Source organism: Mus musculus, chromosome 13 (genome assembly GCF_000001635.26).
Source record: "Mus musculus strain C57BL/6J chromosome 13, GRCm38.p6 C57BL/6J".
Taxonomy (NCBI): domain Eukaryota; kingdom Metazoa; phylum Chordata; class Mammalia; order Rodentia; family Muridae; genus Mus; species Mus musculus.
The window spans coordinates 56,582,708-56,604,035 of record NC_000079.6 but is presented as its reverse complement, the minus strand read 5'-3'; the positions used below and the strand labels follow the sequence as shown (position 1 = coordinate 56,604,035).

At 48.2% G+C, this 21,328-nt stretch overlaps 2 long non-coding RNA genes across 5 annotated transcripts; both read right to left on the bottom strand.

Annotated features, from left to right (window-relative positions):
• Window positions 1–2,361: 2,361 nt before the first annotated feature.
• Window positions 2,362–8,555, bottom strand: 2010203P06Rik. 4 transcript variants are annotated; one of them, XR_382494.3, is made up of 5 exons: window positions 8,392–8,555; window positions 7,404–7,793; window positions 5,287–5,382; window positions 4,240–4,762; window positions 2,362–3,907 (listed from the first exon to the last, which is right to left on the bottom strand). It is a non-coding gene; the product is annotated as an RIKEN cDNA 2010203P06 gene (long non-coding RNA). The 4 variants fall into 4 exon arrangements; XR_382492.3 differs by having other exon boundaries at window positions 2,362–4,762; window positions 8,392–8,547; XR_873495.2 differs by having other exon boundaries at window positions 2,362–4,762; window positions 7,404–7,600; window positions 8,392–8,546.
• A 3,726-nt stretch (window positions 8,556–12,281) lies between these two features.
• Gm32759 lies at window positions 12,282–18,346 on the bottom strand. The gene is made up of 3 exons (XR_382491.2): window positions 18,052–18,346; window positions 14,930–15,032; window positions 12,282–13,113 (listed from the first exon to the last, which is right to left on the bottom strand). It is a non-coding gene; the product is annotated as a predicted gene, 32759 (long non-coding RNA).
• Between the last annotated feature and the right edge of the window lie 2,982 nt (window positions 18,347–21,328).

The following is a 21,328-nucleotide window of genomic DNA, read 5'->3' as shown; positions in this document are numbered from 1 at the left end:
TGAAAGAACAGAATTATATCCCAGACAGAGGACCACATGACACCAAGCTTGGACTGCTCCCAACCCTCCATCAACCCCATCCCTTAAGGCACTGGGACCAGTTAGGAAGACAGCATCCAAGGGTGTGTTCAGTAGAGACACCAAATCTGAGAACGATGTCAGGAAGAGTCAGAAGAGGAACATCAGAAAGGGGTACGTATGCGCACACAGGAGGTGCTGACCTTCTGTAGATTGCCCGGGTCATGAAGCTGTCCACTTTGAGAGAGTCCTATGGATGGAGTACTGTTGTCCTCACAACTCCACATACAAAGAAGTCAAGGCTGGGAGACTCAAAGGAGCTCGCCAGAGTGGCCACATAGCTAGTAAGGCAGAGTCAGCATATGAAGAGAGCAGCCCCACCCCAGCCTACTGTCCCCCAAACCACCATGCAAGCTGTGGCCTGTAGGGAGTAGAGGAAGTCCCAAGTGTGTGAAGTCCTGAGTGAATGTATGACAGATGCCCACTGTCATGGTTCCCTATAGCATTGAATCCTTTGGAAAATGGGAAAGCACCTCTCTCCCCACAAGGCTCAAGGGGATGAAAAAGTCTTCCCTGTGGCTCCAAGTGTGAATGTGTACAGAGTGTGTGCAGAAATGTCCACCATAGCCTTCCCTCTCCAGATGCTTATGCCTGAAGACTGCTCCCCCACAGAGATGGCTCCTACAGACCTTAGCAAAACCTGCCTCTAATTTCAACTGTGTGCAGTGACCCTGCCTATGAGTTCGACTGCATACAACAAACACAGGGAGATTCCAGAATACTGTTATTTCACCACCAGAGAGCCCCATCCACCCAGTCCCAGCTTTCCTGTGTGTCTGTCTTTCCTTCTTTCCCTCAATGTCCCAGTCAGATCTATTCCCTGAAACCCTACCTTTTTCTTTGCGTAAAGATTTAGTCAGCAACCCCCATGCCCCCAGCTTCCCAACTCCTCTCTAGTAAAGAGGCAGCTTTGGTAAGGAAAGTGGTAGCCCAGTGTTCTCCAGAGTATAGAGGGCACTGAGCCCAAGTTCAGATTCACCTCAAAGTCAAGGTCCTGTGAATTAGTGTTGCTTACCCGGCCTCAGAGGCAGGCAGACCTCACATAGCAAGTTCCAGGCCTGGCAGGGCTACACAGTGAGAGACTGTGTCTCAAACAAATGACAGAGCTCACCAGCAGACTGTCTCCACTCCTAGCATAAGGAACAGCTCTTATCTATGATTTGGTAAGTCTCTCTGGGACGGTGCTCCGCAGGCTCACCAGAGGGGATTCTAGTCAGCGAGCTACACCCCTGGTCCCCTGGCTATGACTCTCTGATCTCTCCAGACAATCCTATTTCAGGTGCTAACTCTGAGGAAGCATTCAGAATTTCAACAACAAAAAAATAAAAAATAAAAGTGCAGCGGAGCAGGCTGTGGATGCAGCTTGGTGGTGGAGGGCTTGCCTAGCAAGCGTAAGGCCCTGGGTTCAAATCCTAGAAGTACAACAAGGAAGCAGACACTCATTTGAGCGCATAGGGGACCTTCATGCTTAGGTCTGAAGTACATCCCTGGCATCTGCATGGACACCTAAGTAACTTACAACTAGTATTTCACTTTCTGAATACTGGGGCCTCTTGGAGGAGATATTTTCTAGCCCTCATGTCAAGGATCTAGGGCCCAGGCCAAACTTTATTGCCTTAGTCTATAAGGGATTCTTTTAGTTAGTTAGTTAAGTTAGTTAAGTTAGTTAGTTTAGTTAGTTTAGTTAGTTTAGTTTGTTTAGTTAGTTTGTTTAGTTAGTTTAGTTAGTTAGCTAGTTTGTTTATGTGCATGTGCTTGACACAGGCTACATGTTCAGGTTAGAGGACAACTTCCAAGAGTCATTTCTCTCTTTCTACCATGTCAGTACCAAGGATGGAAGTCAGGCGGGACTCAAGCCTTCAGACCTGATGGTGAGTGCCTTTACCCACAGAGCAATCTTCCCAGCCCTCAGGGACTCCTAAATACAGTCTGGCAGCAGCCAGCCTGCTTCCATCTTTCCACTTAGACTGTCTAGACCCCTCCTTAACCTTCTATATTGAAGCAATTCCTCTGACTGTGGCAAGGCAGACCGGGCTTTCCTAATGCGGCTCCCTCTGGAGATGGACTCATATCCACGAAGCAGTCACCACTTCTATAAAGCACCGGAAAGTCACAGGAAATAAGAAGTGAAGTGCCCCAATGAAGGGGTGGCTGAGCACACTGAAAGAAAGAACTTCAAATACTTTTGTTTCATTACTGATCAAATATGTGTTCCATGTATGTGAATTAGTTAAACTAGTAGCATTGTTTAACATTTAGGGCATCAAAGTCTTGCAACAACAAAAGTTACTTCCTTTCTAATGCAGCAGCCACACATCAGGGGCTGAGTTGATCCTATTATTAGTCAGTCCTTTGAAAAGAAATGTTCTGGCAGTTTTCAGAAGTCAGCACACTCCAGAAAGTAGGCCTTGGTGGGGTCTTCCATCTGTCTGAGCTCTCTCTGGAGCAAGCCTGGAGTGGGCCGCAGGGCCGCTTCCAGACAGGACTGAGTCATGACTGGCGGGCGGGAGGCACTCAGCCCATAGGGAGCCAGACGCACACACGGTGAAATCAGCGCCTAATACAAGGCTCTATGCAAAAGCAGCTCCTGAGGGAAGTACCAACCGCATGCCACGCCATACAGCTGGTGTGGGCAGGGAGGGGGGCAGGGGTCCCAGACTCTTCCCAGAAGAGGTGATTCATCATCTGAATGAGAGGGAAGCTGTGTCAGCAAGGTAGCCTGCAACTCTTCAGGCAGAAACTGTAGACGTCTATCCGGCTGGCTTTCTGGTTCCTGTTAGTACTTGATAAATTGGGAGACTCAGAAGAGCATAAAGAAGTCATGTTTAAATGCACTAATTCCAACTGAGCAAATAATGCCGTCCTGACTTTTTACATTAAATCTCCATCTTTGACCCTCCCCTCTATGGTGTAGCATATTCTCAACACGGAGAGGTTTGATTCATTGTCTTCTCAAAGGTGGATCATCTCATTCTTCTTTGGGCCACTTCTCCAAAAGCAAGAAGCCCCAAAGTAGGCCCTGATAGTTGTGGGTCCTCATGTCATCTGCAGGAACACCAGCCAGCATCGTGGGTTGGTGCTATTCGGGCTTCTGCTGAACTTTCTGGTTGCTTGCAGTTTCAAGGAGACAAGGCAAGGCAACAAGTGGAGGCCTTTATGGTCTGCAAACACCAGGCTCTTTCTCTCTGGGACCAAATCCAATAAGCACAGATTCTACTGAGCCCCTGGGACAATGCGGCAGAGTCTGCCAAGTTTGGGAAGGACACAGGTCATAAGGCTGGGCTCACTAAGGCTCAGCACGGTGATTAACATACAGCACAATGTGCAACCTCCAACAAGTGTTTATTTAGATACAAGGCTCACTGAAGCCCCTCCCCCCGCCCGAAATAATGATGCTGTGCCATTGCAAGTTATTTTTTCCTTTACTTTCTATACTTACTCTGGAGACCCAAGTTATCACTTCTAACCAGAGAGTTAAATGGAAAGGCAGGCAGGCAGGGTCATGAGACCCAGGCTTTCAGGCTCTCTCTTTCTAATCGATTCCAGATGTGGGGATTGGCACAGTGTCAGCTCTGGGACAATAACGAATGGGAGTCCTTTCCCCAGCTAGCAGCTACCGGTCCCAGCAGCATGGCCTGTGTGTTTTTATTTCAGAGGCTTCACTTGGCTGGAGGCATCGGCCCATGTTGAATGTTTACCTGGCAAGGACCTCAGAGTAGATGACAGCAACCCATGAAGACTGCATAGCCCAAGATGTCTCCTCCAGAAGAAGGCCATAGAATGCTTCTAAGTGATCCTTGGGGTTGCGGGTCAAAGGTGGCAGCAGAGGCTAGATTTGGGATAGAAACCTCTTATAGTAGAAATGGCACCCTGGGAACCATTAGCTCAGGACCCTGTACTTCCTATAGATGAAATTCTTGTCTGTTCTGTGGTCTAGAAGGGAGGAAGCAAGAGAGGGTAATTCCCATCTGTGGATGCTTACAAAAGGCCACCACATGCCTGAGACAGAATCAAGTGACTGGGGCCACAGACAGACATGCAAAAGGACCTAGTAGGGACAGTTAGACCTTCCTTCATGCAAGAGATCCTATGGAGGTGGTTGGATCTGGCTTGATTCAAGTGGTTGACCTCCCTCCTTGAGGCAAGGTCAGCCTTGAGCACCTTGGTCTGTGACTCAAACTCTTCATGTGTAGCTTGAAGTCTTGAAGCCAAGTTAGTTGAGCCCAGCCTCCTATGTTGTGCTTGGGTTCTCCCCCGGGTTTCACAGTCTCCTCTGGATTCTCAGTCATTGAGCAACTTCTTTTGCCATAAACCACAGGGAGAATCAGCACTGAGGGTCAAGAAACTGGAAAATGCACAGATTGGTTTAAGTTAAGTGGGACCTTCTTCAGCAGAGGAATGGGAAGTTATGTGGCCAGGATTGTACCGCCAAACCTCTGGAGCCAACCATGAGATTCTGATGTTTTGGTAGTGTAAGAATTAGCTTTGTGCTCTTGGGAAGACAAAGAATACTGGCTTGTGGCTTTCCAGGAACATGCCACAAATAGAAGATTCTGGAAGGTCACAGAAGGTCTTCATTTTGGGTCTTAAAAAGAATGATGTCCAGTCCCAGGTAGCTTTGACTTGTTGGTGAATAGGACTGTTTCCCTGGGTCTGTGAATTTTGTGAGTTTGAAGAGACTACCCTGAAAGGGATGAGCCAGAGAAAAAGAGGGAAAAAGAGAGGGATCAGCGAAGGGTAAAGGTCACTTTGGGGCAGCAAGAAAAGCTGAGGTGTCAGCTGAGTGACTAGATCTGACTTGCTAGGACCAAGCGAGTATGAATGGACAATCCTGCCTTCTCATCCCCACTGATGACTCTGTTCTTCTCTGGTCTGGGACAGCAGATGCAGGCTGAGACAAGCCACATCATTACATTTACCATTACCAACCTGGAGCCCCAGCCCAAGGATCAGTGGCCATACATTCTTCTTGTGGGCCAACTGCTCCCAAATAAATCCTGATGCTGGAACCACATGTGAACATACATTTCAGAATATTGCCTCCTAGGGATTCACGCCTTGGGAGCTAGCAGGTAGGATACTGGTAGCTCTGTCTGGCTAGACTGGGTTCCATGCAGTGCTGCGTAAGCCCAGAGAAGATACAAGGAAAGCCAAGAGTTTGCAAGAGTCCTCCCTTCCTCTTAAACTCAACAACCAACAACTGCTTACCAACACGTTAGCTGTGGTGCTGCATAGTTGAGCAACTAGGGTAGTAAACATGAAACATCAGAAGATTCTCTATGATTGCCAGATGCATGGGATTGTCTAGGAAGACAGGGGAAGAGGTGACATCAAATTCAAGACCAGTAAACATGCATCTCTACAGTTAGGAGAATCTTCTGTTCTCAGAATCCAGCCTGACTTCCACTTGCCCACTATGCTTTAGCATAGGCAACTCTTTCTCTAGGACACTCGTGTTGCCCACCATAACCTGGTAGGCGTCCTTCTCTGGACTTCTTCCATTGGCCCTGTTGGTCTACTGTCACCATGGCAACCAGTGGCATGCCTGTCCTCCTGACTAGCTGATCACCAGCTTGGTGAGGGTGGGGGAATGTCTGCCCCATTCCCAGAATTCATCACCCACCCATGTTTTATTCATGAACTACCTGACAGGAGGAGAGGGGAAAGCCACTGTAGGCCTACAGTCTCAAGAGAAGGTATGCCTTGAGATTTTCTTTGAGTAAGTTTGAGAAGGAAAGATGGTGAGAGACATGGAGCCTAGCCGTGCCATGTTCTCACTCCCCAGGAGGTTTCCATGGGAACAAATCCGGGAACCATTGCTCTTAGCAAAGAGGGAGGATGTTCACTAAAATGGACGCCTGTCCCATGCCAGAAAGGTTTCCGAGATGCCAACTGTGCTAATGATTCTAACAACTCCATGGAGTGGGCTACAAGCCAGGCCACTTCTTGGGATATCTCATCTGATCTTTCTGACGACTTTGCTGAAAAGACACGTGTCTTCGTTTTTGCAGAGGAGGGGCTGAGCCTCAGGATGGGCGGGACTTGGCCAGCGCTGCACAGGGACTGAGCCAAGAGTCTTAGCCGGGCTGTTTGGCTCAGAGTCAGCAATCTTCAAATACATTGTTTATAAACCTCCTCAAAGAATTGACCTTCTTGTACATTCTAAAGCTTGTATGTAAAGATTCTTTTATTATATATTTAAATCATTGCCTAAAAATGTTAGAGCATTATGTTGAATGTGTACGTACCTTCTTTTTTTGTCAAAATATTGGAGATGTAGATTTGGCTCATATAATTATAAAAAAAAGATCTCTGCCCTGTTTCAAGTCCATCTCTGCCCAGGCTTGGGCAAGTGCTTGCTCTCATATACATGAGGGTTCTGTGTAATCTGAAATAACAATGGAGCCTAAAGGCTGCTGGGAAGGTTGGATGTGGCACATGAGCAGGGATTAGCACAAGGACCGGTCCACACAGCTCACGTGAGCCACTACTGAGTGACTTCAATGTGCCACCAGCCTGCGCTGTCACACTAGCCCAGACTTCTTTGGGTGAGAACAGCAGGACTTCAATTTAATCCAAATGAGCATATTATTGCCTGTCTTCGTCTAGATCCAGGGAGAAAGGCAAATCTATGTGCCTTCCTAGAGACCACTTTGATAGAACGAGGTGCACAGTTTGCCTGCTTCTTGCATGGATCTCGGAGCCTGTGCTGTCTGACTGCCTTTCCTGGGGGTTCTGGCACAGTGCTTTCGGTGTGGCTGCTTACAGGGAAGTCTTGCTTTCATTAAGGTGAAAAGAGAAATGGGGGGAAATGTGCCATCTAAGAGAAAGGGTGCTCTAGGCATGCCCATGAAGGATCTGGAAATTGGTTCTGGTACAGTTTACACATAGGCCCCGAAAGATCTTCCTGTAGCCTGTCAGGGGGTGGTACACTACTTGACAGTTCCCATTTGTCCTTGAAGTATTGGGACCACATGTGACTGAAATAGCCTTCTCTCAGCTGAGGCCAGCATCCCAAGACATACCCAAAGGTTTTCTCATTCTGTCCTCTCTAGATCAGTAGCTCAGCAGATGCTCTGGGCTGCAGATGCTCGGTCTCTCACTAATGGTCTTCAGCCCAGAATGGTAGCATCTCTGGTCCACTCTGGAGCTACCCTGTCCTTTGCATTGGAATCCTTAGGAAGTGTGTGGTGATCAGTTCTGTCTTCATTTCAGAGTCGCTGATGGTTGGGAACTTTAAGATACCCGACACCCTGTGACATACCATGGACAGACTAATCTAGAATTCTTAAGAACCAAACAGACACAGAGTTGTGCACACTTACTGGATGCAGCGTGATATTTCAGGACACGTACACAGCATGGTATCAGACAAGGCTGGCTACCTTATCTATAAACTGGAACATGACTCATTTCTTGGTGTTGATGTCCTGGGTTGAATATGGACCCCGTCTCCAAAAGGCTTATGCATGGAACAGTTGATCTCCAGTTGGTGGTGGAAACTTAGGAGGTGGGGGTCAAGCTGGAGGAAGTAGGCCCCAAGAGGCAAACTTTTAAAGTTATACCTGGAATCCAGCCCCTTTCCCACTCCTGTATCTTGTCTGCCTGAGGTGGGGCGTGGCCTCTGTCACGTGCTCCAGTCCGTTGCTGCCACACAGTAGGTTCTGCCTTATTGTGAGCTCAGAATCACCAGTCAAGGGCTCTGGACTGAGACCCTTAAAAACAGGAGCCCAAATAAATCCTCCATCCCTTGTTTATACCAGGTCATTCCATCACAACACTGAAAATCTGACTAGCCCAGTTGGTAGCACTAAAGGAAATCTGCTAGCTAGCTACTCTGAGACTATCCTTAACTGTTGACCACAGTTACCCTGCTGTGTCATAGAACAGTAGAAGTCACCTCTCCCACCCGACTCCATCTCTGGACCTATTAGCCTTCCTCTCTCAGACCTTTCATGGACCTCCTGGCTTCTAGTAACTACAGTTCTACTCTCTATTCCCATGAGATCCACATTTTAGCTTCCATATACAGCTGAGAGAGTGCAGCATTTGTCTGCCTGTGGGGTTTGTTTGGTTTGGGAATTCTCAGGTGATTCTAGTGGGCAGCCAGGCTGAGAAGCACGGACGCGCCTAGGCAGCCACACCACACACACACACACACACACACACACACACACACACACACACCTGCACCAGGTGGCCTCTAGCCCTTTCCCACCCATGGCAAGACTTCCCCATCGTGGCCTTTGCTCTCCTCACCCTAGATTCCCTCAGACATACCACCACTTTCCAACCCGGCTGAGTGACTCATACCTCCAGTTCTCACAGCCCACCCTTGATCCTCCATCTTCTCCATCTTGGCCAAACTTGCTAGCTTTTTAAGAGCCCCCACGGGACTTCTTCACAGCACGACATCTACCTTTTTCCTCACATGCCCTTATGCCCTCTCCTTTCTTTCCCTGCATGCCTCCTTCCCATTAGACTTGGGACCGTGAGGGCAGAGTGAAGCCCTGCTGACGTTGCTGATCTGGAAGCCCCAACGCCTGGCTGTGCACACAGCAGCTGCCACAGATACCCTTGTCCTGTACCTCAGCGAGGTGGAAGGCAGCCTTAACATGGCTGGGAAGCCTGAGAACAGCAGGCAGGGCCTGATAGATCTTGACACTCTACAGAGGAGGCGGCAACCGCCAGGGAGTAGCCTGATAATCTGTTTCATTAAAGCTGTTACATTAGAGTGCTCTTGACTTGCTCCAGGCCCTGGGTTCAATACACAGCCTTAGTGGGGTAGGGGATAGCTCTTTAAAAAAAATCATTATTCTAAAAGCAGTAGGCAAACCTGGCATTAGGCAAATTGCTCTCCTTCCTGCAACACAAAAATTCCTGTCATGTATGTCAGTTAACACAAAATTTGGGCCTCTCCCTTCTAAATAATAGCTTTACCCTTCAGTAGGGCAAGATGGGGTTTTTATCCCACAACTGGCAGAAACTGACCACCAGACTTCAAAGGAAACATCCCCCAATCCTCCAGTCACTGCTACAGCTCACTCCGGCAGCTTTTATTCTGGCTTCGGGACAAACTCATGATACAAGTCCTCACATACAGAGGCTCACATCTGGGCTCGGACTGAGTCTGCCTCTCTTTTCCTTCGAAATATGGAAATCATCTCACAGCTTGCCCTTATAGAAAGCCAGGCAGCATGCAGATATTTAAACATCAGAAGCAGCACAGGGAGGAGACCTCACCCAACCATCATTGGCATCCATGTCCCTTCTTCAATAGGTACCCACTCCTAACACCAAAAGCCAGGCCACCCTGCAGACAGGGTCGGCATACGGATTCACACCAATCACATTCAAGACAATTCTTGGAGGTCAGATTTGGGACCTGTGGGTTGTAGGTGAATGGTAGGAACCATTCACTAATTCGTGTCTCAGCCCCAACTCTTAGGCACTGGAGAGGTGAGAGAAGGCGTTTCCTCTGGAGCACAGTAGCCACTGAGAGTGGATCTCTAACTTGTAGAAGTGAGTTGGCCTCTGCTCCTCTCCTGGGTGTGCAGAGTGTAGCCAGAACTCCACAGGCCCCATTAGGATAGGGCCAGCTTATCTAAAGTGGTTAGGAGCCCCCCAAGCTCCCTAGCGTGAGGCTTGGAACAGGCTGCAGAAACTGCTGGGAGGCCCACAGGGGACCTTTAGGGATATGCAGCCATGTGTCACATTTGGCTGATAACTAACACTCTGAGGGCTGAGCCTGGGATCTCCTTAGCAAGTGCAGCTGGCCTTGGGCGGGAGCCAGGCCGCCTTATAGACCATCTCTAACTTCGGCTATGTCTGTAACTCTACAGAAGCTTCCAGTGGGCTGAGCAGTTCCCACTCCATGCAAACCTAAATCTCCCACAGAAACGTCAGCCCCAAGGAGAAAAGAAAGTGAGGCTTTCTGAGCCAAACGGAGAAACCTGTTTGCACATGCCCACACATTCCAGAGATGAGGCGGTGGTGACATGTCTGCATTAAGAACATCCCTCACTCAAAAATAAGCCTCTCACTAAGACCTCAGAAGTTGATGTTTTTGAGTTCGAATTTCTGATGAGGAAGGCGAAGGAGATGGCTCAGCCAGTGTGGTGTTCCGTGTGCAAGCCCGAGGATCTGAGTTCAGATCCGGCAGCCAGGTAAAATGCTGAGCGTAGCAAAAGACACCGGTGACCTCTGTCACTGGTGGGGGTCAGGTGGGCAGAGAGGAGCATCCCTGCAGCTTGTGGGCCAGCCTGTCTATCCAATCAGTGAGCTCCAGGTTCAGTGAGAGAAGCGATATCCGAAAATAAGGCGGATGAAGATACCCGGCACCCACCTCTGGCATCCACATGCATAAGCACATAGGTGTGCACACAAATGAACATGTGTACACAAATTAACATGTGCACATGTGCACACATGTGCACGCACACACTCTCACACACACTTTCTGATGAGAGCTGCAGTTTTGACATTTATCCAGAAAGGCACGAATTAGACACACCGAGAAGAGGAAACAGCTTACCAAATATCAGCATTAATTTCTGAGATTCCAGTCAATTACACAACACCCGACTTCCTCTTCCTCAGAGAACATGAACAAGCAATTGTCTGAAACATGGGCTGTATAACACTACAGCAGAGACTAATGCACACTTACATGTAAGTGTGTGCTCTCGTGTGCAAAGCAAGGCATACAGCATTATGGACAGAAAGCCCTCATGGTGAGACAGGAGTCTGGCCCCCTAACTTCACTGGAGATTGGAGGAAGCTTTTCTCAAGTTCATGTCTGGTATTGAAGTCCATGGGTTGACGATGTAGTTTGCTTTTAAACCTTTGGCTACAAAACAACCAGAGTAAATCCCTCCCCTGTTAGCTTAGGAGGATGACCACTCATCTCAAGATCCTCCTTCGCCCATAGACCACAAGCTGTCTCCAATGCACACATTTAGGCACACATGTGAACGCTTAGACATTCGCCTCCCGCTAGCTGTCAGCGTGCACGGCTTTGCAATCCCACTCAAAAACAGATTCAAAAGATTATCAGATAAGAAATATTTCAAAGCTTAGAACAAAATCCTCTTCTTGTACTCCCAAACTGCCTTATCAGAAGGATTTGTCAAGTGCTTTGGGCTGGGTTCTCAAACTCCCAGGCATATTTGTGGGGAAAAGTCCTGGCTGCTTGGCCTTTCAGGTCCAGGAGGGTTTCATGGAGGGGAGAGAAAAAGAGAGAATCCTAGGATGCTGGTGATGGTGGATTAGAAAGTAATTTATCAAAGTAAAGAAAACACGGTAGGAAATCACTCTTTGCTGCTAAGGTCTCACATGAGCTGTGTCAACTAAGACGTGAATGTAGGCTTCCTCATCAATGGAAAAAACATGGAGTCAAATCTGGACTTGCCAGAGATTCAGAGGGAAGAAAAGGATAGTCTCCTTACACACCAATTCCATCTTGTTTTGTGTGTAGGGAAGTTTTATGGTGGTGATTTCAACCGAGACAAAATCCGTTGTTAAAATAATGTACTTTAAATCAAATGCTACTGAACATGTGTGATGTGACACACGTTGGTGAGGCGGCCCGGGATGGCCTTTGCTATCGATGCACCCACCTGAGGAGTCTCACCTCTGCCAGGCTGGTGACCAGAGCAGCTGTGTTTCTGAAGGAAAAATCGTAGGGGGAAACTGCAGAGGAAGGAGTCAGGGAGACTTCATGAGCCAGAGAGGACACCAATCAGCAAAGCGACTTCACTGATCTGACTGGCACTGTGCCCTGGAACTATACTGTGAGCTCTGTGTGTCAAAGCAACTGTTCCTTCCTCCTCCTTTCTCTCCCTTCCTCTTCTCCTTCTCTATCCTTCTCTTCCTCTTTTTCCTTTCTGTCCCCTCTTCTCCTTTCTTCCCTCCCCTCCTCTCCCTTCCCCTTCTCTCTGACATCCTCTCCCCTACCTTACTTCCCCTCCCCTTCCTCCCCTCCTCCTTCCTCCTCTCCCTCCCCTCCCCCTCTCTGGTGCTGGGTATGGGACCCCTCCATCACACATGCAGAGCCCCATCTCCACCCTAGTATATTAGACAAGTTATACTCCAGGCACTACCACCCATGCATTTCTGGAAGGTTTCACATTTTATCAAAATTACAGACAGTTAAGTTCTAGGAGGAAGGAGCAGAAATGAAGCCAAGCTCTGTGCCTCGTGGGTTAGGGGCCACTGTGTCAAGGTTAAGCCTTCAGAGACACAGCAAGCTGGAGCAGCTGCAACCGTCAAGCTAACTGCTCGGGAGTGGGGGCATAGACCTCTCTGCTAATTCTTAAGGAGCATCAGTAAAATATCAAGAGTTATTTCAAAGTCCATCTGAGAAGATGATGGTCTCTTTCAATGGCACCTCCTTAAAAGTGAACTAGCTAGTCTGTGTGTATAAGGCTTGTCACACTCTGAGGGTGGGTGGCAGAGGGAGGAGAGACAAGTGACAATCCAGAAGAAAGATGCAAGTGGCCGTGGGCCTCATCCACGTGAGCGAGACAGGGCCAGAGCACAGTCATTCCGAGCGTCACCCATCTGGAATGAGGACACAAGGCCAGCACATCAGTCATGAGCCGGAAAGGACATCAATCAGGAGTTGGAATGGCCTGTTGGCTTTCTGTGACTAGGATCTGGAACCTTTGGAGGAGCCGGACACAGTTTAGGACAGAGCTCGACAATAGTGCCCAACACAATCAGAACTCAGAGGTGGGGAGTGATGCCCTGGCCTCTACAGACCCTGTTGCTTAGGGCCGATGCAGCTGGAGCTCTTCAGAGCTCTTCCTAACAACGGGAGCTGGCACCCATTCTGAGTTCATGAGGTCCGGGAGAGAAACATCGCACTGGCCTACAAGAAGATCTTTCAGCAGGCCGTCTTCCTGGTGGTCAACTGAGGTTGGATCCCAGGGTCTCAGGAAAATCGCAAGGAGGAGAGCCCTGAAATTCCTCAGAGTATCTAGGTGGCACCGGAAAGAGCTTAAGGGAAGTGGCTCTATTTGGGAGGAAATTCTCCTAGGACAAGAGAGAACAAAACCAATATGAAGACTACAGAATGGGGGAGCCTCCAGTGACAGAGAGTGTCTTGACAGAGTCCTCCAAGCAAGCTTTACCCGTGCAAAGACCAATGTCAACATATGCCTTTTGACTTCCCGAACTGTACTGTGTTGGTTACTCCCTACAGAAAGGACCTTGGCTGAGGAGAAGTTGGTCAGTGCCAAGTGTGTGGCTTCTTTCCTCAAGAAAGTTACTTGGGTATCAGGATATCTTTCTCCCCTGAAGGCTCACACAAACACCCAAACAGCTGAGCGGGATAGATGCCTGCAAAAGCCATCCCTCTTTTCTGGAATACGGAAGGTGGGTGGACACACAGACATCTCCACACAGGAAGAAAGGAGCCTGGTTACCAACGGCTCCTCTTAAAATCCCTCCAAGAACAGTTTTACCCTGCCCCTCTCCAGAGTATCTCAGAGACATCCAGTGCACTTAGAGTCATGTGAGGGATCTGGTCCCAGTTGCTCTCCAAGGTCATGCCATTCACCCCGCCCCCCATGTTCTCCAGCCACCAGACACTGTTTCTTTAATGTGACAAGTTTATTTCTGTTTCAGGGACAGTTTACTGCTCTCTCTCTCTCTCTCTCTCTCTCTCTCTCTCTCTCTCTCTCATGCTTTTCCTCCCCCCCCCCCCACTTCTTGTTATTCGGAACTTACTTTGAAGAAGCCAGATTCCACGCAGCGCCTGTCAAATTGTTATGTCTGAATAGCTATACTGTTTGTTTGGTTGTCTGTTATATGTGTAATCCCCACTATGTGTAAACTCCTGTGGGCAGTCATCTTATTCCTTGTTTATCTCTCTGCTCCCAGTGTAGAGAGGGATACCTCATACCTACGACTGTCCAGTAAACATTTATCAGTGGCATAGACTGAACACACGGGCTGTTTTTGCTGAAAGCACAAGATTAATACAACATATTTCCCCAGAATCAAGCTGGCCATGGAGCGTCCATTCCGTCGGAAGCAATGAGCCTATGTGCTCCTTCAGCTCTGCGAGTTTAGAGAGATGCACAGGGCAATGGGGGAAATGGTCTGGTCGGCCTATGCATGTGTGCAGGACACCCTGTGCTTTGGGTCGGCCCAAGAGATCCAGGCAGTGAGGTTGGTAAGAGCCACAGACAAGGATCCTTTAAGACATGTGCACTTTCCCTCTGGAAGCATCTCAGGATGTGGATGATACAGGGGACCCCACACTCTTGCCTCTTCCTGAGGCTTATCACGGAGAGGAACAGGCGTGGCTTGTCTTGAAAGGGGTGTGAGGCAGAACTCCTCCAAGTAATTACTCTTGAGCGCTGTGACAGCCCTGTTTGTGTATTAACAGCTAATTGGATTATTTATGCCCATTGAGGGGATTTTGTATTAACCTGACTATCTGGTTTCAGAGATGTCTCCTAATCTGCTAAATATGCTCACGGTCCTATCATGGTTGGGAGTAAAAAGATGTCTGAAGACAATACAGGGTAGCTAGCCTCCTAGCTGCAGAGTGGTCAGGAGACTGACCTGCTCCTCCAGAGGGGTCAGGGTGATGAAGCCCTCAGAGATCTTAAATCTTCTAGTCACTGCACAAAGGGAATTCACACCTGAGTTCAGACCCGCCAGGCAGCAGGGTGCCAGCCCGCTGTTTACCAGGGGCACTGACTCACCTCTGCCTGGCATAGGGTGGATTTAGAATTGAAATACAAGGGGAAAAAATCCACCTGAAGAACAAGGGAGGCCTTGGGCCAGGCTGATGAGGGGAGAAAGCCTTGCAAGCCCCCGTCCATCAGAACTTACTCACTTGTGCCTTGGAACTCTTGTCTAAACTTGGCCTGACAGAGGCCCGAGTCTCACCGCCAGAATGAGGCAATGTCCGACTGTGGAGGCTTAGCCATGAATCAGTCCTGAAAGGAAGAACAGACTTCACTTCAGAGGGGGCCTGAGATGCTTTTTTTCCTGTTCCATCCGATGCTCGCGCATGCACACACATGAGATAAACTGTCTGACAGCTTAGTAAACTACGTGGTCAACCAGCAAGCACACAGGCCGTCTGGTTCTGAGGGATTCTAAGAGGCAAAGAGCTGAGCTGGAGAAGCTGGGTCACAGAAGAAGTGATGAGCCCTGGCACAGAAGTTCCTTTGGCTGCCTGAGCTGATCAGTCAGCCCAAGGTCAGCCAATCCCTCCTTCTGAGGCATTCCCACTGAATCACAGCACCCAAAAACAAAGATGAACCTTGGGGTGGGAGGCATGTTGGAGACTTTCCAGACCAATCCTCGTATTTGTAAACAAAGCAAGAGCCCTGCTCTGTCCAAGGTCGCACAGCAAGTCCATCCCGGAGTCAGGACCCGGAAGTAGCCTACGTAACCACCACCTGGCCTTGTTGGTATCTGACTGTACTTCCCCAGTGAGATTCTAGGGAACTCTAAACTCCCTCGATTGCCTAAGGTGTGTTATTCTTTATGGTCTCAAAGTCCCTTAAGAATCTTTAGGACTTTGATTCTAAAATGACACTTCATTGATGGTCCCCTAGTCTATCTCATGAGACCTGACTATGACTCAGAAAGTTAACATACTTCTGTGAATTAGGATCAGTAGTCAAGGAAATGCCAGGTGAGAAACTTGGTGGTGGTGGTGGGGGGGGACGGACGGACCGGGGAGAGAGACTATATGTACCACATCTACATATGTATGTAGGTGCCCATAAAGGCCATTGGATCCCCTGAAGTTGGAGTGACAAGGAGTTGTGAGTCACCTCAAGTGGGTGCTGAGAACCAAACCAAGGTCCTCTGAAAGAACAGCTGGTGCTTTTAACCGCTGAGCACCCTCCCCAGCTCCAACAGACCTTTTCTTTAGCTCATCACAGAACAGGATATTGAGGTAAAGGATAGAGCAGTTTAATAGACTGCCACTGAGTTAAAACCTTTGGGTACCAGGAACAGGGCTCTAAGCTGTACCCTACCTCAACCTGCCACTCCATCACCTTTCTAAGGGGTCTTGACAGACACCCATGGCTCCAGAGGCATCCTCACACCACTCCCCTGGGAATTTACTGGTCTCAGTAAAGGCCCCCACCCCTCCCCACTCTTTAAGAGTGAATGGTGATGCTAAGGTTACAGCAAGAAGGAAAACAGTGGTGGGATCCTGAAAATGCTTTGGGGCTTGCAACAAAACGGATGTTTTTTAGCATAATGCTACAACGGAAACCTAAGAGAACCATGTCTGGTTAGTACTGTTTTTAGCATTCTGTCTAAGCTCCGCCCCACAGTTACCTGGCAACAGCCAGGTGTGCCAGACTCACTATAAAAGGGGCTGTTTGCCCCCTCCTCACTCTCTTGCTTTCTCTTACTCTTACTTTCCCTTCTCCCCTCTCTCCCCATTCTCCCCCACCCCCACGTGCTCATGGCTGGCCTCTACTTCTCTCCTCCTCTTCTCTCTCTGTCTCTCTCTCTCTGTCTCTCTTTCTCTCTGCTTTTCTCTGCCTCTACTACCCTCTTGACTCCCCTCCCCCCATGCCCTGAATAAACTCTATTCTATACTATACCATTGTGTGGCTGGTCCCTCAGGGGGGAAGGGATGCCTCAGCATGGGCCTCAGAGGCACCCCCTTCCCCCATACCTCACTACATCTCCATAGAACATATCCTCCCCTTTCTTTATCTTTTTATAAACACATCAACTGTCAAGAGGACAGACTCATCAATCTAGTAGGCCAGCCTCTGACCATGTCCATGGGAGCTTATCTACATTTGGTTAAATGAGGCAGGAAGACCCATCTTAACTGTGCGTGACATCATCTTATTGGCTGGGCACCTGCCCTCATCCCTGTCTGCCTCCCTGCCTATGGATGCAGAGCCACCTTCTTCTTCTGCCATTATGCCTTCCCTGACATGACAGACTAGACCCTTGAACCACGAGCCAGAATAAACTCTTCCTCAACTAAGTGGCTTTAGCATTTTATCCATGGGAGCAGAGAAGGGACTAAGACAGCCAACAAGGAGCCAAGCTGAGATCTTAGCCAAATGTATGAGCAATGAGGACAGGCACAAGGCTTGGAGAGAGCAGACGAGAGCACAGTGATGTGCCAGGCAGAAGGAGAAGACTCAGGCTCCTCCCCCACCCTCCACCCAGTCACATCCAAGATACAGAACATCTAGAGGCAAGAGTTTGAGCAACTGGGGCAAAAGCAATCACAAACGAGTAATGGCATACAATTTTGCTGGTGTGCAAATTGAAATGGCTCAGAGTATTCTAAATAAAGCAAGTTTGAAGGCCTGAGACCACCATCCTTAGCAAAGCCGGCTCTCTGGGGCCTGCGATCTTTGGCTGGTGGGGTTTCTCTATTATTTTATAGGACTGTCTCTAAATTATGGTGGGTTGCAGTGCCTCAACTGTTGAACATGTGTTTTTCCTTCTGGAAGTGTGAAGCATCGTACATGAAATCCCTACCTGATCAAACCTCAAGGACAAAGACCAGAGCAGCTCGTCTCTAGTGGGAGGCAATATGGCAACGGATCACACAGTTCACTCCTCTTTCCTGATATAGAGGAGCTTTGTCTGAGCATGTGTGGGCAGGAGAACACAGGAAGGCCACAGGTCCTGGGAGAAAGTCTTCAAGCTGCCTGAACAAACATCCTTGTGACATGGCTATGACGAATTTTGGCTGAGTGTACTTGACACTGTGTTTGGGGAGTCATTGAGTGAATTTCTAAACAATGGCCCTGGGGACCTGAAGCCCAGGAGCTCTCATTGAAACACATCTGAAAAAATACTGCAAGGCCAAGTTACCAATGCCACTGTGGAGGAGAACTAATCCAACAACATCAACAGCAACAACAACAACACCCACTTGGTTGGCTTTGGACTTGCCCCTCGGTGCTTTATAGAGAAGATGGGCAGGTCTCAAAAGCATGGCAGCTCTCTTACCTTAGCCTCTCATTGGCTGAGATGACGGGCATGAGCCATCATTTCCGGCATGAGCCATCACTTCCGGCATGAGCCATCACTTCCGACATGCACATTGTTGGGTTCTGAAGAAAGGAGGTTGAGTGTAGATCAGTCTACAGCCTTCAGACATGTAAGGACTCAAAGCAGGCTTCCCCTGGTTACCGAGGTAACCAGCCTTAAGAATATGATAATGAGTGTCATCGACCTGAAGATCTTCCAAAAAGGCACATAGGTCCCAATTCAGACATCCAGTTAGATTGCATCAGAAAATTCCACAACTGTCTGCTTGCCGTTTCTCTCAGTTGTTCTGTAGCCTAAATATTTAGACAAAACCAAGAAATGCATCTCTTGTAGCAGATCTTTCTCTCCACAGTTGAAGGTGATCACCAGCTATGACCAGTGCTGCCTAAACTATTGTGACGTGTTGATCCCTTCCCAATGACTGACAAACTTAAACAGGTGGTGATAGCTCTCCATGTGTGCGAGTTACTGAATATGAGATTATTACACTCAGCAGGATTCTGAGCTCCATCTCATCTACCTGGCAAGAAGGAAGGGGAATTGATGCAAATGCATCATAGCACTACATCAGCGCTCGCTTGCTTTTCCTGATCTTTATATTCCAGGTTATGGCAATTTAAAAAAGTGATTGAGGGTTGTACACACCTTTTACCCATATTTGGAAGGCAGAATTAGGTGAACCTCTATGAGTTGGAGGCCAATCTGATGGACCCAGCAGGGTCCAGGACAGCCAAGGCTACATACTGAGAGTTTGTCTCAAGGAAATGAAACAAGCACCACAGTCCTAATTTTAACTGCCAAAGAAGAGCCGGGAATATAATGTAAAAACCAAGATCATCTGACTTTCAAGAAACTCAAGTAACCAATTTTGGGTACAATTATTATCTGCCATTATGCTGGTCTTTCCAGGGCTTTCTGCTTGCTTATACTGGAGGCTGGGATGGAACCCAGGGCCTCATGCAGTTAGACAAGCACCCCCCCCCCCTCGTGAAGCTGCATCTTTAGCCCTTTAGAAGGGCTTTTGTTTGGGACTTCCAAGTACATCCTGGTTAACTGTGCTTTAAAAAGCAACAGTGGTGTGATCCAGTCGCAAGCAAGAGAGGCAGGCCAAAATGTCCTCGAGGAACTGCACACAAGCACTCCCTCTGGGTAGGAGACCTGCAATGTTCTTTGTTTTTCTTTATCCTGCTACTTCCTGTTCGCCCCTGATTTCTCCCTTGCTCCTGTCCTTGCTCTGTGACCACAGATGCTGTGGCCTACATAGTCTAAAAGGAACAGTTTTTCTGACTTCTAGTTGCTGGTTTGCTGGTTGAATTTAATAAGCCTGTGTACATGTGTGTGTATGTTTGTGTGTGTGTGTCTATGTGTGTGTGATGTGCATGTGGGTATGTGCGTGTGTGTCTGTGTGTGGAGGTGTGGTGTGTGTGGAGGTATGTATGTGTGGTCTGTGTATACACACATATATATGTGGGTATGCATGTGTGTGGTATATGTGTATATCTGTGTGGTGTGCATGTGTGTGTGGTGTGTATGTGGGTATATATGTATGTGTTGTGTGCATTTGTGCATGTACATGCGTGTGCACATGAGTGTGTACATGTGTGTGTGTTTCTGAACAAGATCAGAAGGAGGGAAGAGAGGACCCAGGAAAGGCAGGGCTGGACAGTCCTGCAGCCCCTGTATTCCCAGCAGCTCAAAGGCTACTCATGGGTGCACACTCCTTTCTGCTTTGTGGATGTCCATCAGTATAAACACAGATAACATCATGTCGTGCCTAAAGGTCCCACAAGGCAGAATCTAGTCCCGATTTTACTTACCTCTCAGGTTCTCGTCCTTCCTGTGAGGCAGAACAGAGAAGGCATCAGGGATTATGGGGCCGAGGCCGGCAGGATAAGGTGTGGCCATGATTCTACGGTCTGTTATAGCGTGTAGCTTATACCTTGACTTCACACATCAGGTACTGGGCCAGTTTCTGCTTCTGCTGAAAATGCTTAAAGTTGTAAGATGGGAACTCTGATAACTGTGAGGAGAATTAGACACTTCTGTCTTTATGCCTGTGCTTTCCATTAATTGCATAAGTAGTAGTTAGGGTTTTCTTTAAGTTTGAAAACTTAGACCAAAACTGAACATAAATAATATTTGAGTTATACTTAGATAATGGTTTTGTCTTTGAGTGTAACATCTACACTCTATACTAATGTTTGCTTAATATCAAGATGGAGATGGAAAGAAAGTCACGAAAATGAGAGCGTGAGAGAAGAAAGTATAATGAAAAGGGCGAGGGGCCAGCTAAGGGCTGTGAGTTGAGATGAGTGAGATCTGCACATCTTTCCTCGGTTCACATTCTAGGTTCAAACATTCTTTCCGTCTCTGCCTCCAGAGGTTCACACCACTGTGCCTGCTTCCTACTGACCGAATCTCACAAAATACAAAAACCAAACAAAGACAAAGGACAAACTGCAAACTGAGATGCACTGTTGCAAAATAGGAGCATGGGAGCAATGGCCTTATTAGAAACCAGTTTTATATGAATTATGGAAGAGTCACCTAGCTAGAACCTCGAATTTAAAGAAGGATAAGAAAATTGACAATGAGTGTATGAACAAATTCTCTCTTGAAGCACTCAAAGGTGGCCAAAGGGTTCCAGTGCCCAGTGGTGCACGGAGGGCAGTCATTCTAGAAGGCAGTGTGCTACTCTTTCTAGTGCACATGCCCACCGCTCAGAAATTCCACTATCAGCACATCATGGAAGGTGGACTTCAGGATGTCTGCACTGAATGAATCTCAGGATTCTCATGGCAAAATTGGGAACAATCAGAAATCAGGTGATTTGCTAAATAGCTTCAAGTAAGACTAGGCACAGGGCCCGTGCAGCTCTGAGCGTGGCAGTGGACTGGTGACTGGGCTGTCAAACCAGGGCAGGAACATACAGTGATCCCCTCACAGTTTGTACCGTGGACAGAGCAGGAGCTAGCTGTTGACCTGGAATCACTCAGCTGCCCCTGTCCTGGTCCCTCTGGCTCTCCCAACAGAGACATCTTAATGTATGAAAAGGCTTCAAACAAAAGCATTTACTTTGTCATACTGAACACTCAGCCTGAGGTCATCTGCAAGCCCCACTGAGTGGACTCCCTGACTCAGAATTGTGCATCAGCTCATTATTATGTTTTCAAAGGAAGGCTATAAAAGACTGGCAGAGCTCACACTAAAACTCTGGGGTGGGGTGGGGGGAGGG